Here is a 22,692-nt window from a genome sequence, read left to right as displayed (position 1 = left end):
GGCCCAGAAGGTGGGTGGGAGTGGGGGATGGCCTCACCTCCGTTCACCAAGTGGTTGTGGGGTATAAGAGTAACAAGAGGAATGTTGCACCTTTTCAGTCGTGCAGGTCTGGAGTGTCCTTGGGGTTACTGGCAAGCAGAACCTGTTCTTAAACCCCTGGAATCTGGTAGAGTGCTGTCTCTTTAAATATCCAAAATGGTCAAGCCCCTTGTAAACATTCAAACTGGTGACACCCTCCAGACTGTCAAAAGTCCACAGCTCAGCCTGTCTTCCTCTTCACCTCTGCTTCCCCTTTTTTTCCCCTAGCCACCAGAGCAGTCCTCCGTGCAGTCCCTGGCTATCAGGGCTGATTTTTAGGTTAATTCTTAGATCCTACCACCATTCAGGAATCTCCAAGCTGTTTGTGCCATCAAGATCGATCAGGATCTCTGCCAGACCGCAGCTCCGTATGTCTCCTTTTCTGGTATTTTCATGCAAATTCTTCTGCTAGTTGGGATTTAGTCCACTTCTATATCCTTCCCTTCAAGGCCCAGGGGTCCAGGATCATCTTCTGTGTCTGTGTTAATTGGTTCCCCTTTTCTTTGTTGAAGAGGGTCTGTGCAGTCTTTCTGCTTAGTCTGCCATCTTGGAATCCCCCTCCCTAATACCTTAAGTTTAACCTGATAGCAATTAGCTTGTCAGACAACTGTCACAGATGAAAAGAGTTGTTATGTGCCTTGATCCTTCTCTTACCATAAATATGATTTATCATGAATTTTTAGCGAGGTTTTCTGGATCATTGCAAAGTGAAAATACTTCAGTGACATTCTGGAGCAAATAGAGTAAACTTTACTTACTCATTTCATGTGAGTCATAATTTGGATTCAGTATAGCTCCAGTCCAAGCCTCTAGGTTTATAAATGGTTAAGTGTTTGGCTACCATCCAAAAGGTTGGTGGTTTGAATCTCCGCGGAGGGACCTCAATAGAGAGGCCTGACAATCTATTTCCCCAAAATCACAGTCATTGAAAACTCTGTGGAGCATCATTCTATCCTAACACACATGGGGCCATTAAGAGTCAGAATTGACTTGACAACAACTGGTTATAGTTCCAATCATGGCATTTTTGCAGGATTTAAAATAATAAAAAATGAAGGTAAGATAATTGGGTGAAAAATTTATTTACATCTTATTTATAATTAATTTAGGAGCTACCATAATATACACAGTCTAACAAGATAAAAAATAACTTAAGGAAATACAAGATAAAGAAAGGTAAAGAAGTAAGAGTTGAGACTAAACTGAGCACACATATTGCATGTGTGGGTCACAGATTCAAATGTCAGCTTCCACGCAGCCAGTTCAGAGAGGGAAATGTGATCTGCTATGAGTCTCTGTATTCACAGGTAAATAAATCAAGTCTCTTAGCAGACATAAGACTAGGAATTGCTTTCTATTTTCTTTCAAAGAGAAAACATTGGGTACCATGTTGACTAGCTTCCTTGATAGCACCTTAACAATAAACATAGTTTTGTAGAATTTCTAAAGACTGTTTCTTATAATCCCTTCTACTAAACATTAAGAAAATCTCTTAAGATCAAATTTAGTGAAAAACATTGATCAGGAGAGAACACTACAAAGTTGGACAGGTATATTCCTCTTGTCAGTCTGGCTTGTTCTGAGGATCTTACTGTGCATAATTAGGAGAATTAAGACACTGCTGACCCTTCAGGAAGTCTTCCATACAAAATGTTCCTCTCAGTAAAGCTTCTGAATGTTGTGAGGTAATAGTCCCTGACAAGAAGCTGGACTGTGGCAATTTATGTTTCATTAAATGCATAGCCAAGAACTGTAATCATTGGTGTTGGTGGGGTACCATGACACACAGCCTCTGGTGAAAGTGCCCAGGCAGTTGGACGTAAGTCCGAAAGTCAATTATCTCCAAAACAAATGAGACATGGCTTAAGGTTTGAAATAAATAGAGTGATCATAATTTTATTTTGTATATAGCTCTCTTTGTTTAACCTACCTCTATTCTTGTGGCTGTTACTTTTCTGTGTCTACTCTCAGTAAGTTTCTTGAGGACAAGGACTATGTAGCTTGGAGATTATGCACTCTAGTTTTGGAATTGGAGTATGGAACTTGATTTGTTGGGTCATTTAATAGTTAAGTGTTCTGGGAAATTATAATTAACCTAAGTCTTAAATTCTCATCTTAAAATGGAAATGGTAATAATATCTACATCATAGAGTTGTGAGAATAAAATATATGGTCAATGTAAAGTGTTGCATTTTATTGCTTTTCTTGCTTTATTATTTTAACTTTGTGGAGAGAAAGCAGTGTGGTATGATGGGTATTTCACTATCTCAGAATGAGATATATTTGAGATTTGTGTAATCTTGGAGAGTTTCTTTAATATTCTTATAATTAAGTGTTCTTATCTGTAAAATAAGCATCTATTATATAGTAATGAACAAAACTGACAAATATCCCTGCCTGTAATAGTTTATATTCTAGCAAAGAGATGCTCCTTGTTCACTTGTGTGTTTCCATATGTACCTGATGGTCTACAACGATGGAGATGGCTTGATGGAGAAGCTCCAGATATTGTCTCCTCCCAAAGTCCATGGAACTGAGTACACATATGAGCCCAGTGAAATGCTAAGTTTGGGTCAGTGTGCTCAGACTGTTCCAAGGAGGTGAAGGAAAGCAGGCACATGTAGAGCACTGTACTGCTAGGGTAGCTCCATTGCCTCCTGGGACTTCATCTGGGTGAGTCTTACTGCCTCAGCCTCCTCAGAGAGGCCACAGGAATGCTATCACCTTCTTAACTTGCCATCTCCTCATCTTATTACTCATTCTCTGTTCCCAGTTCTCCGTTTTCCCAGGATTTATGTTTCACTACCGATACGATAAAATTCCAGGTCATTCTAACGTTGCTGAAACAAGAATACCCTGAATATCAATAGCTTTTCCCCTCTCCTTTGGGGCTCTCTGACTTCACAGAGAAAGGAAGATCAAGTTCATATCTAGAGGAGGTGTGTGTGTGTGTGTGATTAGAATTGTTCTCTGTGGTAGGGTTGGGTTTCTCTTAAAGTACCTGGAATCAAATATTACAGCTAACATGTTAGGTTTGATGTCTTTCTGAGGAGAGCCATTTGGATTGCTTGCAAGATTCACATGAATCCTATTATTAACAAAAATTTGAAATTATTCCTTGAAAATAAATAACCATTAGTTCTACTATACTTGGAATTTCTTTGCCTTGGGTAACACTACAACTGACTTAAAGGACATTCTGCCCAGATCTTTCACTCATTCCTAAATTTGTTTCCTAGAGAGTAGTTGGGAGTAGGGCGAGATGGTAGGGGGCAGTAAGTGTTTGAGGGGATGGGAAGCCTCAGTTTTGATCTGACACACTGTCAAAGCTGAAAAGTTAGGTTAGAAAGTAAGCTTGATATTCGCTTCTTAATCTTCTATATTCTTCAAGAGAATATTTAGTAATTTCCATCAAAACAAACAGGATTTTGTATGATCCCACTAATATGGCATATTCAGAATAGGCAGATGGCTAGAGACCAAAGTTTATTATCGGTTACCAGGTGCAAGTGGCAGGAGGAAAGGAGATATTATTTAAGGAGAACTGAGTTTCTATTAAGAGTGGTGAAAATCTAGAAACCAATAGTGATGTTTGTATAACATGAGAAACAAAAATCAATGGCACTGAATAAAAAATTCACATAAAAATGGTTGAAATGGCAAATATTTTGTTTTATATATTTCATCACATATAAAAAAAAAAACATGGTGCTATGAACAGCAATAATGAAGAAGCAATTTAGTATTGGGAGTTGTTTTTCTATGGAGGGTTTGGATAGATGTAATCTTTATGAACTGTGTCTATGAAGTTTTCCTTGCAGATAAAGATTTATATTATTTATGTTATTTCCCTGGAATATCCTTTTTTAGGTATAGTGAACCAAAATAAAAACCAAAACCCACTGCCACTGAGACGATTCCAACTCATGGTAACCCCCATTGGGTTTCCAAGGCTATAAATCTTTACAGAAGCAGAACACCCCATCTTCCTTCTGTGGAGTGGCTGGTAGGTTTGAACTGTCAACCTTCTGATTGGCAGTCAAATGCCTTAGGCATTGTACTATCAGAGCTCATACTTAACAAATACTAGAGGTGATAATGGAAGAGGGTCAGGGAAAAGCTAACTTGAATTAGCAGAAAGATACTTGGAAAAAACTATCTTTTTTTTTTTTTTAAAAAAGACTCTTAAGCCTGCACATGAAAACTTTTTCTCTTTCAAGAAAGACTGTGGATTTTGAAAGATACTGTTTTGTACTTGAGGTAGAATCTGAAGCTTAATAATTTATCACTGTTTTCAATGTGCTCTTTTATTCCAAGTAACATCCTTTGACAATAAGCATTTTTTTTTTAATAAAACAAATAAGCATTTGTTTTAGTTAAAAAACTATGAATCTGTTTAAAGTAAAAATGGAGTTTTATTAATGGCAAATAGGCAGTTTGCAAAACCAATAAACACAGAGTCAAGAAGCTCCTGCCAAAGTGCTCCTCTACAAAGTTACAGAGGTTAATGAAGATAAAAACCGCAATCGAGGAGGGTATATACAAAACTGTAGGTGGTGGGATTTCAGCTGATCACCTTTTACAGGAGTTGATGCTTCAGGTGACAGCATATTGCTGACTTTGAATTTCCTAGAATATTTTAAAATACAAGTATTCCCAAGTACCAGCATAAAGACAAAAAGGGTAAAACAGACTTTTAGTGAAGGGGTCTAAGGGTATAGCTTAACCACTAAAGTCACATGTTTATCTCTATGTCTAACACCTGTTCTTGCTGAATAATCTCTTAACAGCTACTTTTAACAAATTTGAAATAAGCCTAACAGGTTGGGCAAAACTGCATTTTTAGTAGAAACTGTTTGTATCCAAGTTAAGCTGTAATGAAAATTTTTACAAAGGTGCCAAGCTGCATTGTATCACAGATTTTTTTTCTTTTTTAATAATTTATTATCATTTTAAATTTTTTAAATTGTGATTTGGGTGAAAGTTTACAGAGCAATTTCATTTTCCATACAGCAGTTCAGACATATTTTGTCTCATGACATTGACTTCAATGCTCCAAAATATAATAGCTCTCTTCCCATTTTCACCCTGTAGTTACCGCTTCCCTGTGTCATTCCCTCCCATGCACTCCCACCCCTCGAGCTAACTCCCTGTGCAAACACTGCCTTTCTGTTTTCCCATGATCAGACTGAGCATATTTTAAAAAACAAAAAATGGAGTTACCTAGGGCAAGGTGACGTTTGGACCAGACTTTAGCTAATCATATCAAGAACCTTAGTTTTTAAAATGCTTCTCCTTGGCCTCTTTAAAGACGAATTCCTAATATAACAGGAGTAGAGCTGTCACCATTGTACAGACTCTTGACTAAGTAGAAAGTAATGCTAAAGATCCAGAGCATCTGTCCACAAATCTGTTCCATATTATTTGAGTGTAATTAAAGATCATGACTTGATTAACAAATTTGCACTCCTATTGTGGCCAAATGTCATTTGATTAATCTCAAAATGGTGTTCATCAGGAGTGTTTTCCTTAGTTATTGGAGCATAACAGGAAGGATTGGCTTTCCTAATAGGAAAAAGTATTTTTGAAAGAATGAATGCTGTGTTCTACAGTGAAAAGTTTTGCTTACTTAAGATATTTCATAACTGAGGAAGAGGAAGACATAGACAGGTACATGGGAGATATAGACAACACAGATGAACCCTTTTGCATATACAGTACAGTTGTCAGTGAAGGCAATCATGGATATATGGGTGGATAGATGGGTGGGCAGGCTGAACTATTAGATATGTCTGTGAAGGGGGGGGAGTGTGCCCAAGACATGTATAGGGTTGACAGACAATTTTTCTACAAGTGTATTGGTATGTTCTGTAAGAATTCCCAGGTATACAGTAGAGCTCACAAGGGACAAGGTTGTAGTCACTTCTTGACCACAACCAGCTACCTAGAGGGAGCAAGTAGTTGGACCTGTAGGCTTGGGACCATAGTCGCAGGGGACATCAAGCTCAATTGGCATAACATACTACACAAAACATTGTTCTCCATCCTACTTTGGTGAGTGGTGATTGGGATTTAAAAGCTTGCAAGCAGCTATCTAGATGTAACAATGGGTCTCTCCTCATCCAGAGAAAAGAATGAAGAAAACCAAAGATTCATGGAAACAATTAGTCCAAGCAACTGGTACACCTTGTGATTCTCAGCCTATATGACTATGAGACCAGAAGAACTAGCATGTGCCTGGCTACCACTGTCAACCGCTTAGAGGGGGATCTATGTAGGAGATCCTGGATAGAGTGGGAGAACAAAGTGGAACAAAACTCAAAATCTTTTGGGAAAAAAAGGGGAGACCAGGTTTGCTCATCTGATAGAGTCTGATGGAACCACTGAGACTATGGCCCCTAGTTGCCCTTCAGGTCTGGAGTTGAACCCACTCCTGTGGCTTCCAGCCAAACAAAAGACAGGGAGATAAAGTGAACATTTACACTAGGTAGATACACTCCTTGGAGAGAACAATAATGGGAGAATAGAAGGGCTGTTTATGCACAGGGAGACAGCTCGCAGGGCAGGAGTGCATGGAGGGAAGGACACAGGGAAGAGGGAACTATGAGGAGGAAGTGGGAGGGGAGCAGTTGCATTGTGGTAAATTGTAGTCAATGTCATGAGACAAAGTGTATGTGAACTGCTGTATGGGAAGTGAATTTGCTCTGTAAACTTCCACACAAATCACAATTTTAAAAAAATGATATCTCATAACTGAGACAAAAACCCTGTTATATATTCAGAGTAACTTTCTTCAGTAAGCATAATTTAATTTTCATACTGTTAAGTTTAAAAGTAAAGAAATGAGCAAACTAAACATAGTTGTGCTTTTATGTGTTTTTAGAAAAAACTATGGTAATAGATACATTTATGCATTCCATATCACTTTTAAATATTAATTGTGGCTCTGGTGGAAAGAAGGCATCACTGCTAGCTTCCATAGTGCTGCAAATGGTTAAGTGCTTGACTACTAACTGAAAGGCTGACAGTTCAAACCATCCAGAGGCACTTTGGGAGAAAGGTCTGGTGAATTGCTTCTAAAATGTTATAGCCTTGAAAGTCCTGTAGAGTGAAGTTTTACTCTGAAACACATTAGGTTCTCCATGAGTTGGAATCAGCTTGATGGCAAGTACTATCTCATTTCAGAAACAGAAGTTGCATTGCATTTTTATTCTTGGATTCATTTGTTTGTAAGGGAAAGGATGGCCATATTCTTGAGGAGGCCAAAAAAGAGGGGATGATGCTTATATGAATGACTTGGCTATTGCTTTACCTAAGGGCAGGAAAGGAGCTCTGGTAGCATAGTGCCTAAGGCACTTGACTGCTAACCAGAAGGCTGGCAGTTCAAACCCACCAGTCACTCCTCGGAAGGAAGATGGGGCAATCTACTTCCGTAGTGATACTGCCTCGGAAACCCAAGGAGGGGTCGCTATGAGTCAGGTCTGACTTGACGACACATAACAACAACAACAACAACAACAAGGGCAGGAAGTGGGACACAAAATTCAAGATTTTTAGTGATAGTGCACTATTAAAGAAATGTACTCAAAACCAAACCAAAGTCACAGCCACCAAGTTGATTCTGACTCATAGTGATTCCATTGAGTTTCCAAGGCTGTAAATATTTATGCAGGCAGACTCCACAATGTTTCTTCAGGAGAGTTGCTGGTGGGTTTGAACCACCAGCCTTTGGTTAGCAGCCAAATAACTTAACCGCTACATCATACTATGCACAGGAGATCCCTGGGTGGTGCATACAGTTAACATGCTCAGCTGTTAATGAAAAGATTGGAGGTTTGAGTCCACCAGAGGCACATCAGAAGAAAGGCCTGGTGATTTACTTTGGAAAGAAGCAGCCATTCACCCTATGGAGCAAATTGCTACTTTAACACAATGAGGTTGTTATGAGTTAGAATCGATTTGACAGCAATTGGTTTTACTGTGTATAGATTTTGCAGATCTGGTGTATTATGAGGAAGTCGAAAGAGACTCTCTCTTTTATCGTGTGGGTTTTTTAATCTCTTCACATGAAATTTTAATTTTAATTTTTTTAATTGTGTGTGGATGAAGGAAACTGCAAGACTTTGAGTCTTGGATAGATTGGAAATAGGCAAAAGATTTCACATGTAGGCACTTTTTCTCTTCATTAGAAGAGTCCAGGGTTTATGAAAAACAGAGATGTTGTAGATCATCTCATCATGTCAATTAAATCATTGACAATTGCAATATTTTCTCTTTATCATGATGTTGCTTATTGGTCTAGTCATAAGGATTTGTGTTTTCTCTATGTTGAGGTGTAATCCATAATGAAGGCTGTAGTCTTTGATCTTCATCAGTTGAGGTGTAATCCGTAATGAAGGTGTAGTGTTTGATCTCATCAGTAAGTGCTTCAAGTCCCCTTTGCTTTCAGCAAGCAAAGTTGTGTGATCTGCATTAAAAAAACCAAAACAAACAAACAAAAAAATAACCACACTGAGTGCTCTCAAGTTGATTCTGACTCAGCAACCCCCATTGGGTTTCCAAAGCTGTAAATCTTCACAGAAGCAGACTGCCTAATCTTTTTTCCGTGGAGTGGCTGATGGGTTTGAACCACAGACCTTTGCTTAGCAGTCAAATGCCTTAACCACTAAACCACCAGAGCTCCTAATCTGCATATCCTCTTCTGCATATTACAGGTTGCTAATGAGTCTTCCTCCAGTCCTGATGCTGCGTTCTTCTTCATATAGTCCAGCTTCTCTGATGATTTGCTCAGCATGCAGATTGAGTAAGTATGGTGCAAGGATATAACAATGATGCACATCTCTCCTGATTTTAAACCATGCAGTATCCCCTGTTCTGTTCAAATAACTGCCTCTTGGTCTATGTGTGGGTTCCACATGAGCACCATTAAATGTTCTGGAATTCCTATGTTTTGCAATGTTATCCATAATTTGTTATCAGCCACATAGTCAAATGCCTCTGCATAGTCAGTAATATGTAGGTAAACATCTTTCTGGTATTCTCTGCTTTCAGGTAAGGTCCACTGACATCCGCAATGGTATCCCTTGTTCAATGTCCTCTTTTGAATACAGCTTGAATTTCTGGTAGTTCCCTGTCCATGGACTGCTGCAATCATTGTTGTATCATTAATGATATTGTCCGATAATTTTTGCATTCTGTTGTAGCATCTTTCTTGAGAATGGGCACAAATTTCTATCTCTTCCAGTCTTCCAAATTTCTTGGCTTAAACAAGAGAGCACTTCCAGCATTACATCCATTGTTGAAGCAACTCAATTACTATTCCATCAATTCATGGATCCTTCTTTCTTGCCCACGTCTTCAGTTAAGCCTGGACTTCTTCCTTCAGTACCATTGGTTCTTGATCCTATGCTACCTCCTGAAGTGGTTGAATGTTCACCAATTCTTTTTGGTACAGTGACTCTGTACATTCCTTCTATCTTCTTTTGTGCTGCCTGTATTGTTTCGTATCTTGTGCATAGAATCCTTCAGTACTGCAATTCGAAGCTTGAATTTATTCCTGTTTTTTCAACTTAAGGAATGCTGACCATGTTCTTCCCTTTTGGTTTTCTAATTCCAGGTCTTTGCACATTTCGTTATAATACTTTACTTTGTCTTCTTGAGCTGCCCTCTGAAATCTTCTGCTCAGCTCTTTTACTTCACATTTCTTCTTTTCACTTTCGGTGCTCTCAGTTCAAGAGGAAGTTTCAGAGTCTCTTCTGACATCCATTTTGGTCTTTTCTTTCTTTCCTGTCTTTTAAATCACTATTTGCTTTGTTAGTGTATGATGTTCTTGATACCACTGCACAACTTGTCTGTTCTCCGGTCATTAGTGTTCAATGTGTCAAATCTATTCTTGAAATGGTCTCTAAATTCAGGTGCAATATGCTTATGGTTGTACTTTGACTCTAGTGGACTTATTTCAATTTTCGTTAACTTTAATCTGAACTTGTACATAGTAGGTATATAGGTATTTATTGAATAATTCTTTCAACTTGTCTGTATATTGGAATATTTTAATAATAAAACTTCGTTGTGAGTGGAGAGCAAGAACTAGATGACAGAAGCACTGATTTCTGTTCTTTAAGTAGAAAAAACCTCAAAGTAGATGGAATACAGAAATAAATAGCAAGAGAGTACTTTCTCAGTGACTCCCCAATGCTCCCTTCTCTTGCCTTGATTGTTGTTGTTGTTGTTGTTATGTGCCATCAAGTCGCCCCGACTCATAGCGACCCCTCCTTGGGTTTCCGAGGCAGTATCACTACGGAAGTAGGATTGCCCAACCTTCCTTCCAAGGAGTGGCTGGTGGGTTTGAACCGCCAGCCTTCTGGTTAGCAGTCAAGTGCTTTTAGCCACTATGCTACCAGAGCTCCTTGATTAGGTTCTCTGAATTAAGAACAGCGGAGATTTGGAGAGAGACGCAAAATGACTTTGTGCAGGGGAGTGCCCTTTCGAAGGAGACTTGCAACTTGTTCCTCACCTACACCCCAACCAAACTGAGTGCGCTGACAATAGTTCCATGGAAAAGAAGCCATTTTAGGCTTACATAACACCCAAATTTGCTAAGGCTCCACAGTAACACAACAACATATCTAAAAGTTGTCCACCCTCCCACCACTTCCTGGGAGATAGTGGGGCATTGAAATGAGCCTGGAAGATTCTGAGGGGTTTCATGGTTGTGATGAAAGGACTTTGCTGTGGATGGTGGCATGAGCCATGGCATGAGAAATACTATGGATTATAAACATCCTAGAAGATGTCAGTAAGGATGAAGACAGCAACTAAAGAGCATGGTCTCTGTTGCCAGTGCAGAACCATGCCAGGCTAGATGCCTCTTCCACACTGTGGAAACCTTCAGAGTAGACATGTCATACATAGGAGAGAAGTTGGCTGATAAAATGTTCCTTCCAACTCTGTCTGTGAGGACAGAGATTGGCTGGGACACCTTTGTGTAATTCAACGGATTATACACAATGTTCAGTAAGTTTTGTTGAATTGCTTTTAAAAACTGTAGGCTTTTTTAACCACATGGTCTTTATTCACTGTCTCCATTTCCTTAGAATACTAACTCCTTAGCCCAATTCAGTCATGTTCTGGCTCCTTCCTTTCACTGATCAGCTCTTGCTAAGGTCAGCAGAGATGTCCATGACACCGAATATAAAGGATGCTTTTAGCAATTATATTATTTGTTCTCACCACCTCATTTGACATCACTGATTTTTCCTTCCTTCTAAAAATGTTTAATTATGCAAAACTTTAAAAAGATAGAAGAGCTTGGGAAATATAAAAATGATAAAAACTTATGTAGCAGCTACCCAGATTTAATATATGCTTGCATTGCTATATTTACCTCTGATTACCAACCTTTTCTAAAAAATGCTAAAATTGTAACTAAAATCTTTGTCATTTCTATAGTTGTTGTCTATCATCACCACACAGATTTTGTACTCTTATTAACTATGTCTCTATTAGCAATGTAGGGAGCTCTGGTGGTGTAGTGGTTGAGGCATTTGGCTGCTAACCAAAAGGTTGATGGTTCCAACCTACCAGATGCTCTGACGAAGAAAGATGAGGCTGTCTGCTTCTATAAAGATATACAGCCTTGGAAACCCAATGGGGGTTGCTGTGAGTTGGAATTGATTTGATGGCAGTGAATATTAGCAATATGGAATTTTGTTTTATGTGTTTATGATTTTTCAGGTAAATGCAACCATATGTTTGATGTCCTCAAGCAATTTGTTTTCTTTACTCAGTAATGTATTATTGAGATTTTATGTTTGTATAATTTATTCAGTTTAAATGTTATATGAGATTACATTTTCTATTCCATAAATAATGGATGATTAGATTGTCTTTCCTTTTTATTTTTTATTATTATGAACAATACTGCAATAGGTGTCTTTGAAATGTTTCTTGCTCCCCACATGAGCAAGAATATCATTAGAATAGATAATAGAAGTGATATCCTTTGGTTCTATGCACATACTTTTTCTGTTTTACTGTTGTTGTTGTTATTTGTCGTCGAGTCAGCCCCGACTCATAGCGACCCCTCCTTGGGTTTCCAAGGCACTATCACTATGGAAGTAGGATTGCCCAACCTTCCTTCCAAGGAGTGGTTGGTGGGTTTGAACTGCCAGCCTTCTGGTTAGCAGTCAAGTGCCTTAGGCACTATGCTACCAGAGCTCCTAGATGTTGCTAAATTGCTCTCTAATTGATGTTATTATTTGTACTTCTAACAGTCATGGAAGGAACTCTGGTGGTGTAGTGCCTTAAGGCACTTGACTGCTAACCAGAAGGCTGGCGGTTAAACCCATCAGCCACTCCTCGGAAGGTTGGGCAATCTACTTCTGTAGTGATACTGACTTGGAAACCTAATGAGGGGTTGCTATGAGACAACGGGACAGACTGGATGGCACATAACAACAACAGCCATGGAGGAGTTCATTTTACCAGTCACCACTAATAGGTGAAATCAACAGGATTTTGATTTTTTCAATTCAATTGCAAATGTAGCAACTCTCACAAATTTAGATATCTAGTGCTTTTAAATAGGGACTCTGATAGTGTAGTGCCTAAGGCAATTGACTGCTAACCAGAAGGTTGGTGGTTCAAGCCTACCAGCCACTCCTCGGAAGGAAGGTTGGGCAATCTACTTCTGTGACACTGCCTCAGAAACCCAAGGAGGGGTCGCTGTTAAGTCTGGTCTGACTCAACAGCACATAACAACAACAAGAAGTGCTTTTAATGTTTCATTCCCATCCAAATTCCTATTATGATTTTTAAACTCATGAATTATTTAGAAGTATGGATTTTAGTTTCCATAAATACAGCATCTTTTTTAAATAATACTTTTTATTGAAATATAATTTATGTACAGTGAAATACACAAAACTAAAGGGACATGGGTCAATGCATTTTTTTTGCAGTGTTCCCTTCCCTCCCATCTCACTTCTAATAACCAACAAAGTTTCCTTCTGTATATAAACCTTTCCTTGACTTTTTATAATACTGATATAATACTATATTTGTCCTTCTGTGATTGACTTGTTTCACTCAGCATAATGTCCTCTAAGTTTGTCCATGTTATGCAGTGTTTTGCAGATTCTACATTTTTCTTTAATGTTGCATAGTATTCCATTGTGTGTATGTACCATAGTTTGGTTATCCAGTCTTCTGTTGATGGGTAATAGGTTGTTTCCATCTTTTTGCTGTGGTAAATAGTGCTGTGATGAACATAGGTGTGCATATATCTACTCCTGCCCTGGCTCTCACTTCTTTAGGATAGATACCTAGTAATGGGATTGCTGGGTCAAATGGTATTTCTAATTCCAGCTTTTTAAGGAATCATCATACTGCTTTCCACAGTGGTTGTATCATTTTATAGTCCTACCAGCAGTGGACGAGAGTCCCAATCTCTCCAAATCCTCACCAGCATTTGTTATTTTAAATATGTTGCTGTGTTGTTATTGTGTGCCGTTGAGTCAGACCCGACTCATAGAGACCCCTCCTTGGGTTTCCAAGGCAGTATCACTACAGAAGTAGATTGCCCCAATTCCTTCTGAGGAGTGGCTGGTGGGTTTGAACCACCAGACTTCTGGTTAGCAGTCGAGTGCCTTAGCCACTAGGCTACCAGAGCTCATAACTGTTTTTAGCTTATCAATTCTAGTTTTGTTGCATTGGAAGTAAAATAATATAAAATATGTTGAATCTTTATTGTTAAATTTCTTCATGTAATTTTGCATTTTTTTTTAATAAATATGTTTTATATGCTTGAAAATGATATGAATTACCTCTTTCTGGGAATTGAGTTTTATACATGACAGGTTTGTTTATTGTGTTATTCAGATATTCCAGTCTCACTCTTGGGATTTTTTTTGTTGCTGTTGGCTCAGTACTTGAAGAACAATAATTGAGTGTTAGTACAGCATAGAAGTTAAAATGAACATGTGGATGAAAAGAAGATGCAAATCCCTGCTTTTCATTCTCTGTGTGTGAGAACTTGGGCAAATTACTTAACTTACTCATGCCTTTTCCTCACCTGTAATAATGGGATGACAAATAATCCATCTACTTCTAATGATTTCTGGAGTACTCACTCATTCATTTAACAAATATCTATTTACTGGCCATTATGTGCTAATTCTGTTCTTGGTACACACAAGATGAAAATGAACCAAATAGGCACAAAATCCTTCCCTCCTAAAGCTTACATTTCCTTGATGGGAAGATAGAAAAAAAAAATCATAAATAAGTAAATTATATAGTATCTTAGGTGATAAGTGCTATAGAAATAATAAAGTAGAGTAAATGGAGTTGAAAATGCTGTAGGGGGGTGTATGAAGGATGGGTTTCTATTTTAAATAGGAGCCAGGCTAAGACTCATCAAGTTGATAACATCTGAGTGGAGACCAGGAGGAAATAAAGAAGGTAGCCATGTGGGTATCTATTGCAAGGATGTTCTAGACAGAAGAAAGGACCTGTGCAGAAGCCCAGGGGCCACATATGCTTGGTAAGGTGTAAGATTCAACAGTTTGGTTGGAGAGGTGTGAGCAAGGGAGAACATGGTAGAACTGACCTGAGAGGTAACAGGCCACATCTGGAGAGCCTTGTAAGCAGCTCTGGTATTCACTGTAAGTAAAATGAGAAGCCAGAAACTTTTAAGCAGAGGGTTGACACCATCAGACTTACATTTTGAAAGGATCACACTAGCTGCTGTGTTAAGAACAGACTGTTATGGAGGAAGTGTGGAAGCAGAGAGATCAGATATGAGGCTACTGAAAAACATAATTGGGAGATGATGGTGCCCTGGACTGAAATATAGTAAAGGAGGAGTACAAGATGGCGGATTTTGGGTATACTTTAAAGATAGAGCCAACAGGATTTCCTGATCTATATTGCATTAGGGTATGAGACAAAGTAAGGAATAAGGATCACAGTGAGGTTTTTGGCCTAAGCAACTTGAGTAATAGAACTGCATCAATTGAGATAGAGAGTATTGTGGGTGGGGTATTGTGGGGGGTGAGAATCAGGCGTTCAATTTTGGGCATGTTAAGACTGATAATCTATTAGACATCTAAATGGAGATGCTGAGTTGGAGTAAATGAATTAATATACAAAAAGTTTAGAATTGTTGTTGTTAGTTGCCAATGAGTTGATTCCAATTCAAAGCAACCCGTGTGTGCAGAGTAGAACTGTGCTGCATGCAGTTTTCAAGGCTATGACTTTTCAGAAGCAGATGACCAGGCCTGTCTTCTAGTGTGCTTCTGGGTGAGTTAAACCATCAAACTTTTGGCTAGTAGTTGAGCACTTAGCCATTTTGCTACCCAGAGACTTCTGAACTTAGAATAGTGCTTGACAACTATTAATGCTATTGAATGCTATACAAATGTTAACTATTATCATTATTGGGAGCTCTGGTAGTGTAGTGCCTAAGGCAGTAGACTGCTAACCAGAAGGCTGCCAGTTCAAACCCAGCAGACACTCCTCGGAAGGAAGATTGGGCAATCTACTTCAGTAATGATGTTGTTGTTGTTGTTATTTGCCGTCGAGTCGGCCCCGACTCATAGCGACCCCTCCTTGGGTTTCCGAGGCAGTATCACTACGGAAGTAGGATTGCCCAACCTTCCTTCCGAGGAGTGGCAGGTGGGTTTGAACCACCAGCCTTCTGGTTAGCAGTCAAGTGCCTTAGCCACTACATCGGAAACCCAAGGAGGGGTCACTGTGAGTTGGGTCCAACTCAATGGCACATAACAACAACAATAACATTATCATTATTGAGAGAAATGTGTTAAAATTTCCCCTATTATAATTGCAGATATTTAAATATGTCCTTGTAGTTCTAACAATTCTTCCTTTATACAATTCATATATGTGAGATGCATACAAAATTAAAACTGTTAAATCATCACAGTAACTTGTTCTTCTATTATTATGTACTGACTCTCTTTATTTCTAATCACTATTTTCCCTTAAAGTAAATTTTGAATGTCAGTGAAATAAATTAGTATAGTGCCTAAGGCACTTGACTGATAACCAGAAGGCTGGTGGTTCAAACCCACCAGCCACTCCTCAGAAGGAAGGTTGGGCAATCTACTTTCATAGTGATACCACCTTGGAAACCCAAGGAGGGGTCGCTATGAGTCGGGGCTGACTTGATGGCACATAACAACAACATTGGTTTTATTTACCTGGTATATCTTTTTTTTTTTGTCACTAGTTTCAAACTCTCTGAATCATTGTGGTTTGAGTATATTTCTTATAAATTGTACATTGTTTTTGGTAGGTGCCATCGAGTTGGCTCCAACTTGTAGTGACCCTATGCACAACAGAGCGAAATACTGCCCAGTCCTGTGCCAGTCTCAAAATCCTTGTTATACTTGAGCCCATTGTTGCAGCCACTGTGTCAATCCATCTCTTTGAGGGCCTTCCCCTTTTTCATTGACCCTCCACTTGTTGAAATACAGTGGCATGCAAACAACTGTGGTGTTAACTATTGAGTCATATTCAGCAGCTAGAAATGTCCTGGTTTTTAAGTAAGTATCTAGTTGTCCCAGGTTTGCTTTATATCTTCCTTTGCATTATCCCACATATGCTTATTGATATTCATGGTGGCAGGTTTTAGGGGACAGGGTAGGAGAAGGACAATATTGCTACCAACAAAGCACAGCTATTCATTGCTCACCTAGTAGACATGGGAGTTGCTCTCAACCATATGGAGTCTATTACCTGTAAATATTGTAACATCACTGGCAGGATACTTGTAGAGAAATTGAAGTAGAGGTGGGTTTGGCCAAAGTGGAGTGAAACAGGGCCGAGAAGTGTGTGAGTCCCACTTTCCTGAGAAGTCGTGACAGTCTTGAAGATCACCACTTGTTTCAGGATTTATGCACAGTGTCTCAGCTACCATGAACCTGCAGGGAAAGTAGACGGCATGGAAAAACTTTGAATGTAAAACTGACAGGAATTGTTGATTAACTGGTTTTTGAGAGAGGAAGAAATCAAGGAAAATGCTTAGATTTGGGGTCTGCTTCAACTATATCTTTAAAATGTTCCATTTTCATTCTCTCACGATGAGCACCTCTGCATTTTGGTGACATATATATCTGTGGGTTAGTTAAAGTAAGGGGTTTGGGAGGAGCAAGTGGGTACTTAGGACACTTTACAGTAGAGAATTTCCAGAAATTGATTAGTTCTCTATTTCCTTGTCTAAAAAATTCACTTTCATAAGCCTTTAAAATTCCTTCAAAAGCTTACAAAATAAAGAATAAAACTCTGAGACTGATAATCTTCACCCACTACTGATTGCTCATTTCAGTACAAATGCCAAATGTGCCTTTTAATCTTTCTCAGTAAATTGAAATTGTATTTTGGGAAATCCTGGCTCAAGTTAATGAGATTTATATTGGTATGATCTGTGAATCCTAATTGAAGAGTGATTGAGGTCTTATAGTTTTCCTCTTGCCTGAACATATGAAGGCAATGAGATAGGAAGGATAAAAAACTCCAGAGAATTCATGAAGTGGCATGAAGCTGGGATTCGAAGAAAATTTAAAAATATAGGTGGCAAGTATTGTCCTGATTGCTCTCATATATGTATAAATCATTCCAAAATGCTTCAGATGAAAAACATTTTCTCCAGGTTCTCTATCAGATTATGCCTCAAATCCAGTTCTTTTAGGACAGAGTTTTTGGAAGGGTTGGGTGAGCAAGGAGAATTTTCAGAATTGCCTGGTCTGGGGATTTAACTGGAGCAGAAACTTCACAACTCGAGAAACTCCTGACTGTGTGCAGTCCTGTGATTTACTTAACCTCCTCTCAGAAGGGTCTGTTAAAAGCCTTCCAGAAGCCATATGAATAACAGTGAATGGTTCAGATTGATCAACGTCAATAATGTCACTAAAAAATGTACAAGAAAAAAAGATGGCTTTAGTAAATGCTGTGACATATAAAATTTTGCAACAACCAAAAAAATATATGTTTGGTTACATATGTATGTATATATGTATGCATTCATGCGTGCATGTATGTGTATAGCTATGTACATATGCTTATATGTATGTATGCATGCATGTGTATAAGTATTTATGTGTATGTATGTATGCATATATAGATGTATCTATATGTATATGTATGTCTATATCTATCTATCTATCTATCTATATATATATACAAGCTCTGGTGGCACAGTGCCTAAGGTATTTTGACTGCTAACCAGAAGGTTGGTGGTTCAAGCCATGCCACTCTGTGGCAGGAAGGTGGGGAAATCTGCTTCAGTAAAGATATACTGCCTTGGAAACCCAATGGGGTCACTATGAGTTGGAATCGACTCAATGGCAGTGAGTTGGTTTTGGTTATATGTAGATATGTAGACACGTATATGTGTGCATACATATATATCCATATATACAATGTAACATATAAGGGGCACAATTATGGATACTTCTTAGACTTAACCAAACACATTGTTTTATTTAGTGGGTTTGAAGGCTTAGAGAATTACTCAGTCAATTGGCAGAATATAATTCATCAAGTTTATGTTTTACATCCTAACTTGGTGACTAGTATCTGGGGTCTTAAAGCCTTGTGAGCAGCCATTTAAGATGCAATTATTGGTCCCCACTAGTCTGGAAAAAAGAAAATGAAGGAAATCAAAGACTCAGAAAAAAAAAAAGTAGTCTACAGAACTAATAGTCTACAGGAACCACAACCTCATCTAACCTGAGACCAGAGCTAGATGGTACCTGTCTACAACTATCAACAATTTTGATCAAGGCCACTATAGATGGATACTGATAGAATGGGAGCAAAATGTGTAATAGAACCCAAATTTTTTAAAAGTCCAAATTTATTGAACCAGTTGAGACTAGAGGGCTCCCTGAGATTATTGCTCTACAATACCCTTTAAACTTGAACCAAAACTATTCCCTAAGGTCATCTCAAAGCAAAATAACAGATGTTTTTGTTGTTGTTAGGTGCCACTGAGGTGGCTCCGACTCATAGCAATCCTATGTACACAACAGAACTAAACAGTCTGGTCCTGTGCCATCCTCACAATTGTTGCTATGTTTGAGCCCCTTGTTGCAGCCTCTGTGTCAATCCATTTCATTGAGGGTCTCCTTCTTTATCACTGACCTTCTGTTTTACCAAGCATGATGTTCTTCTCCAGGGACTGGTCCCTACTGATAACTTGACCAAAGTACGTGACATGACGTCTCACCATCCTTGCTTCTAAGGAGTATTCTGGCTGTACATTTTCCAAGACAGATTTGTTTGTTCTTCTGGCAGTCCTTGGTATATTCAATATTCGTTGCCAACACCATAATTCAAAGGTATCAATTTTCTTTGGTCTTCTTTATTCATTGTCCAGCTTTTGTGATTGAAAATACCATGGCTTGGGTTTTGGTGCACCTTAGTCCTCAAAATGATGTGTTTGCTTGTTACCACTTTAATGAGGTCTTTTGTAGCAGATTTGTTCAATGGAATATGTTATTTGATTTCCTGATTGCTGCTTCTATGGGTATTGATTGTAGATGCAAGTAAAATGAAATCCTTGACAATTTCAATCTTTCCTCTGTTTAATCATGATATTGCTTATTGGTCTAGTTATGAGGGTTTTCATTTTCTTTATGTTGAAAGGTAATCCATACTGAAGTCTTTGATCTTCATCAGTAAGTACTTCAATTTATTCCTATTTCCTTTCAATAAACAAGATTACATATTTCAGGTTGTTAATGACTCTTCCTCTGAATCTGGTGCACTGTGCTTCATATGGTCCAGCTTCTCAAATTATTTGCTCAGCATAGAGATTGGACAAATTTGGTGAAAGGATACAAATATGACACACACCCTTCCTGACTTTAAATTACACAGTATCCCTTTGTTCTTTTCAAGTGACCTTCTCTTCATCTATATACAAGTTGTGCATGAGCACAATTTAGTGTTTTGGAATTCACATTCTTCTTGTTGTTATCCATAATTTGTAATGATACACACAGTTGAATGCCTGTCCATAATCAGTAAAACACAAATAAACATCCTTCTGGTAGTCTCTACTTTCAGCTAACATCCATCACACACGAGCAATGATATTCCTCAGTTCACATCCTCTTCTGAATCTAACCTGAGTATCTGGTAGTTCCCTGTCAATGTACTGATGCAACCATTCTTCCATTCACTTTTGTTGTTATGTGCCGTCGAGTTGGACCCGACTCATAGCAACTCCTCGTTGGGTTTCTGAGGTGGTATCACTATGGAAGTGGATTGCCCAACTTTCCTTCCAGGGAGTGGCTGGTGGGTTTGAACTGCCAGCCTTCTGGTTAGCAGTCAAGTGCCTTAGGCACTACGCTACCAGAGCTCCTCTATATTTAAAAGTAAAATTTAAGAAAAATTTACTTGCATGTGTATTAATGATATTGTTAGATTACTTCCACATTTTGTTGGATCACCTTTCTTTGGAATGGGTACAAATATGATTCTCTTCCAGATGACTGGTCAGGTAGCTCTCTTCTAAATATCTTGGTATAAATAAGTGAGTACTTCCAGTGTTGCATCTGTTTGTTGAAACATCTCAATTGGTACTGCCAGTTCCTGGAGCCTTATGTTTCACCAATGTCTTCAATGCAGCTTGGGCTTTTTCCTTCAATATTGTAGGTACATGATCACATATTGCCTCCTGAAATGGCTGAATGTCAACCAATTCTTTTTGGGGCAGTGACTGTGTACTTTATTCATCTTTTCATGCTTCTTGTATTGTTCATTATTTTGCCCATAGAACCCTTCAATATTGCACCTGAGGCTTCAATTTTTCTTCAGTTCTTTCAACTTGAGAAGTGCTGAGAATATTTTTCCCTTTTGGTTTTCTAACTCCAGGTCTTTGCTCATTTCATCATAATACTTTACTTTGTCTTCTCAAGTTTCCCTTTGAAATCTTCTGTTCAGCTCTTTTACTTTGTCATTTTTTCCATTCATGTTGTTGTTGTTGTTAGGTGCTGTTGAGTCATTTCCGACTCATAGAGACCCCATGCACAGCAGAGTGAAATAACGCCTGATCCCTCGCCAGCTCCGTGATCCTTGCTATACTTGAGCCAATTGTTGCAGCCACGGTGTCAATCCATCTCATTGAAGGCCTTCCCCTCTTTTGTCGACCCTTCACCTTACCAAGCATAACATCCTTCTCCAGGGAATGGTCCCTTCTGACAACATGACCAAAGTAGGTGAGACAAAGTTTGGCCATTCTCGCTTCCAAGGAGCATTTTGGCTGCACTTCCTCCAGGACAGATCTGTTAGTTCTTTTATCAGTCCATGGTACTTTCAACACTCTTTGCCAGCACCACAACTCAAAAGTATCAACTCTTCTTCTGTCTTCCTTATTCATTATCCAGCTCTCACATGCATATGAGGTGATTGGAAATATCATGGTTTGTGTCAGGCGCACCTTAGTCCTCAAGGGGACATTCTTGCTCCTCAGCACTTGAAAGAATTCCTTTGCAGCCAATCTGCCCAGTGCTACACATCATCTAATGTCCTGACTGCTGCTTCCATTGGTGTCAATTGTAGAACCAAGCAATGTGAATTCTTTGACAACCTCAATCTTTTCTCCATTGATCGTGATGCTGCTCATTGGTCCAGTTGTGAGGAATTTTGTTTTCTTTATATTGAGATGAAATCCATAATGCATACTGTATTCTTCAATCTTCATCCGTAAGAGCCTCAGGTCATCCTCACTTTCAGCAAGCAAAGTTTTATCATCAGTGTATCTCAAGTTGTTAATGATTCTTCCTCCAATTCTGATGCCATGTTTTTCTTCATATAGTCCAGCTTCTCAGATTATTTGCTCAGCATATAGATTTAATAAGTATGGGGAAAGGATATAACCCTGACACACTCCCTTCTTGATTTTAAACCGTGTAGTGTCTCCTTGTTTCATTCGAACTACAACCTCCTGGTCAAAGTACAGGTTCCTCTTGAGTGCAATCAAGTGTTTGGGAATTCCCATTCTCCTCAATGTTATTCATAATTTGTTGTGATCCACACAATCAAATGTCTTTACATAGTCAATAAAACACAAGTAAACATCTTTCTGGTATTCTTTGCCTTGAGCCAAGATCCATCTGACAGCAGCTGTGATATCTTTTGTTCCATGTCCTCTTCTGAATTGAGCTTGCACCTATGGAAGTTCTCTGTCAATATACTGCTGCAACCATTTTTGAATTATCTTCAGTAAGATCTTACTTGCAAGCAATATTATGACATTGTTCTATAATTTCCGCATTCTGTGGGATCACCTTTCTTTGGAATTGGTACAAATATGGATCTCTTCCAGTCTGTTGGCCAGGTAGCTATCTTCCAAATCTCTTGGCATAACCAAGTGAGTGCCTCAAATGAGGCATGCGTTTGTTGAAATATCTCAATGGGTATTCCGTCATTCCTGGAGCCTTGTTCTTTGCCAATTCGCCAATTTGCCATTGCAGCTTCGACTTTCTCCTTCATTGGTTCTAGATCATATGCTACCTCCTGAAATGGATGAAGATCAACCCGTTCTTTTTGGTACAGTGACTCTGTGTATTCCTTCCATCTTCT

The sequence above is a fragment of the Orycteropus afer genome, unplaced genomic scaffold (assembly GCF_000298275.1).
Source record: "Orycteropus afer afer isolate SDZICR_OR568_19922 unplaced genomic scaffold, OryAfe1.0 scaffold00087, whole genome shotgun sequence".
NCBI lineage: Eukaryota > Metazoa > Chordata > Mammalia > Tubulidentata > Orycteropodidae > Orycteropus > Orycteropus afer.
Note: the sequence above shows the minus strand (reverse complement) of the source record.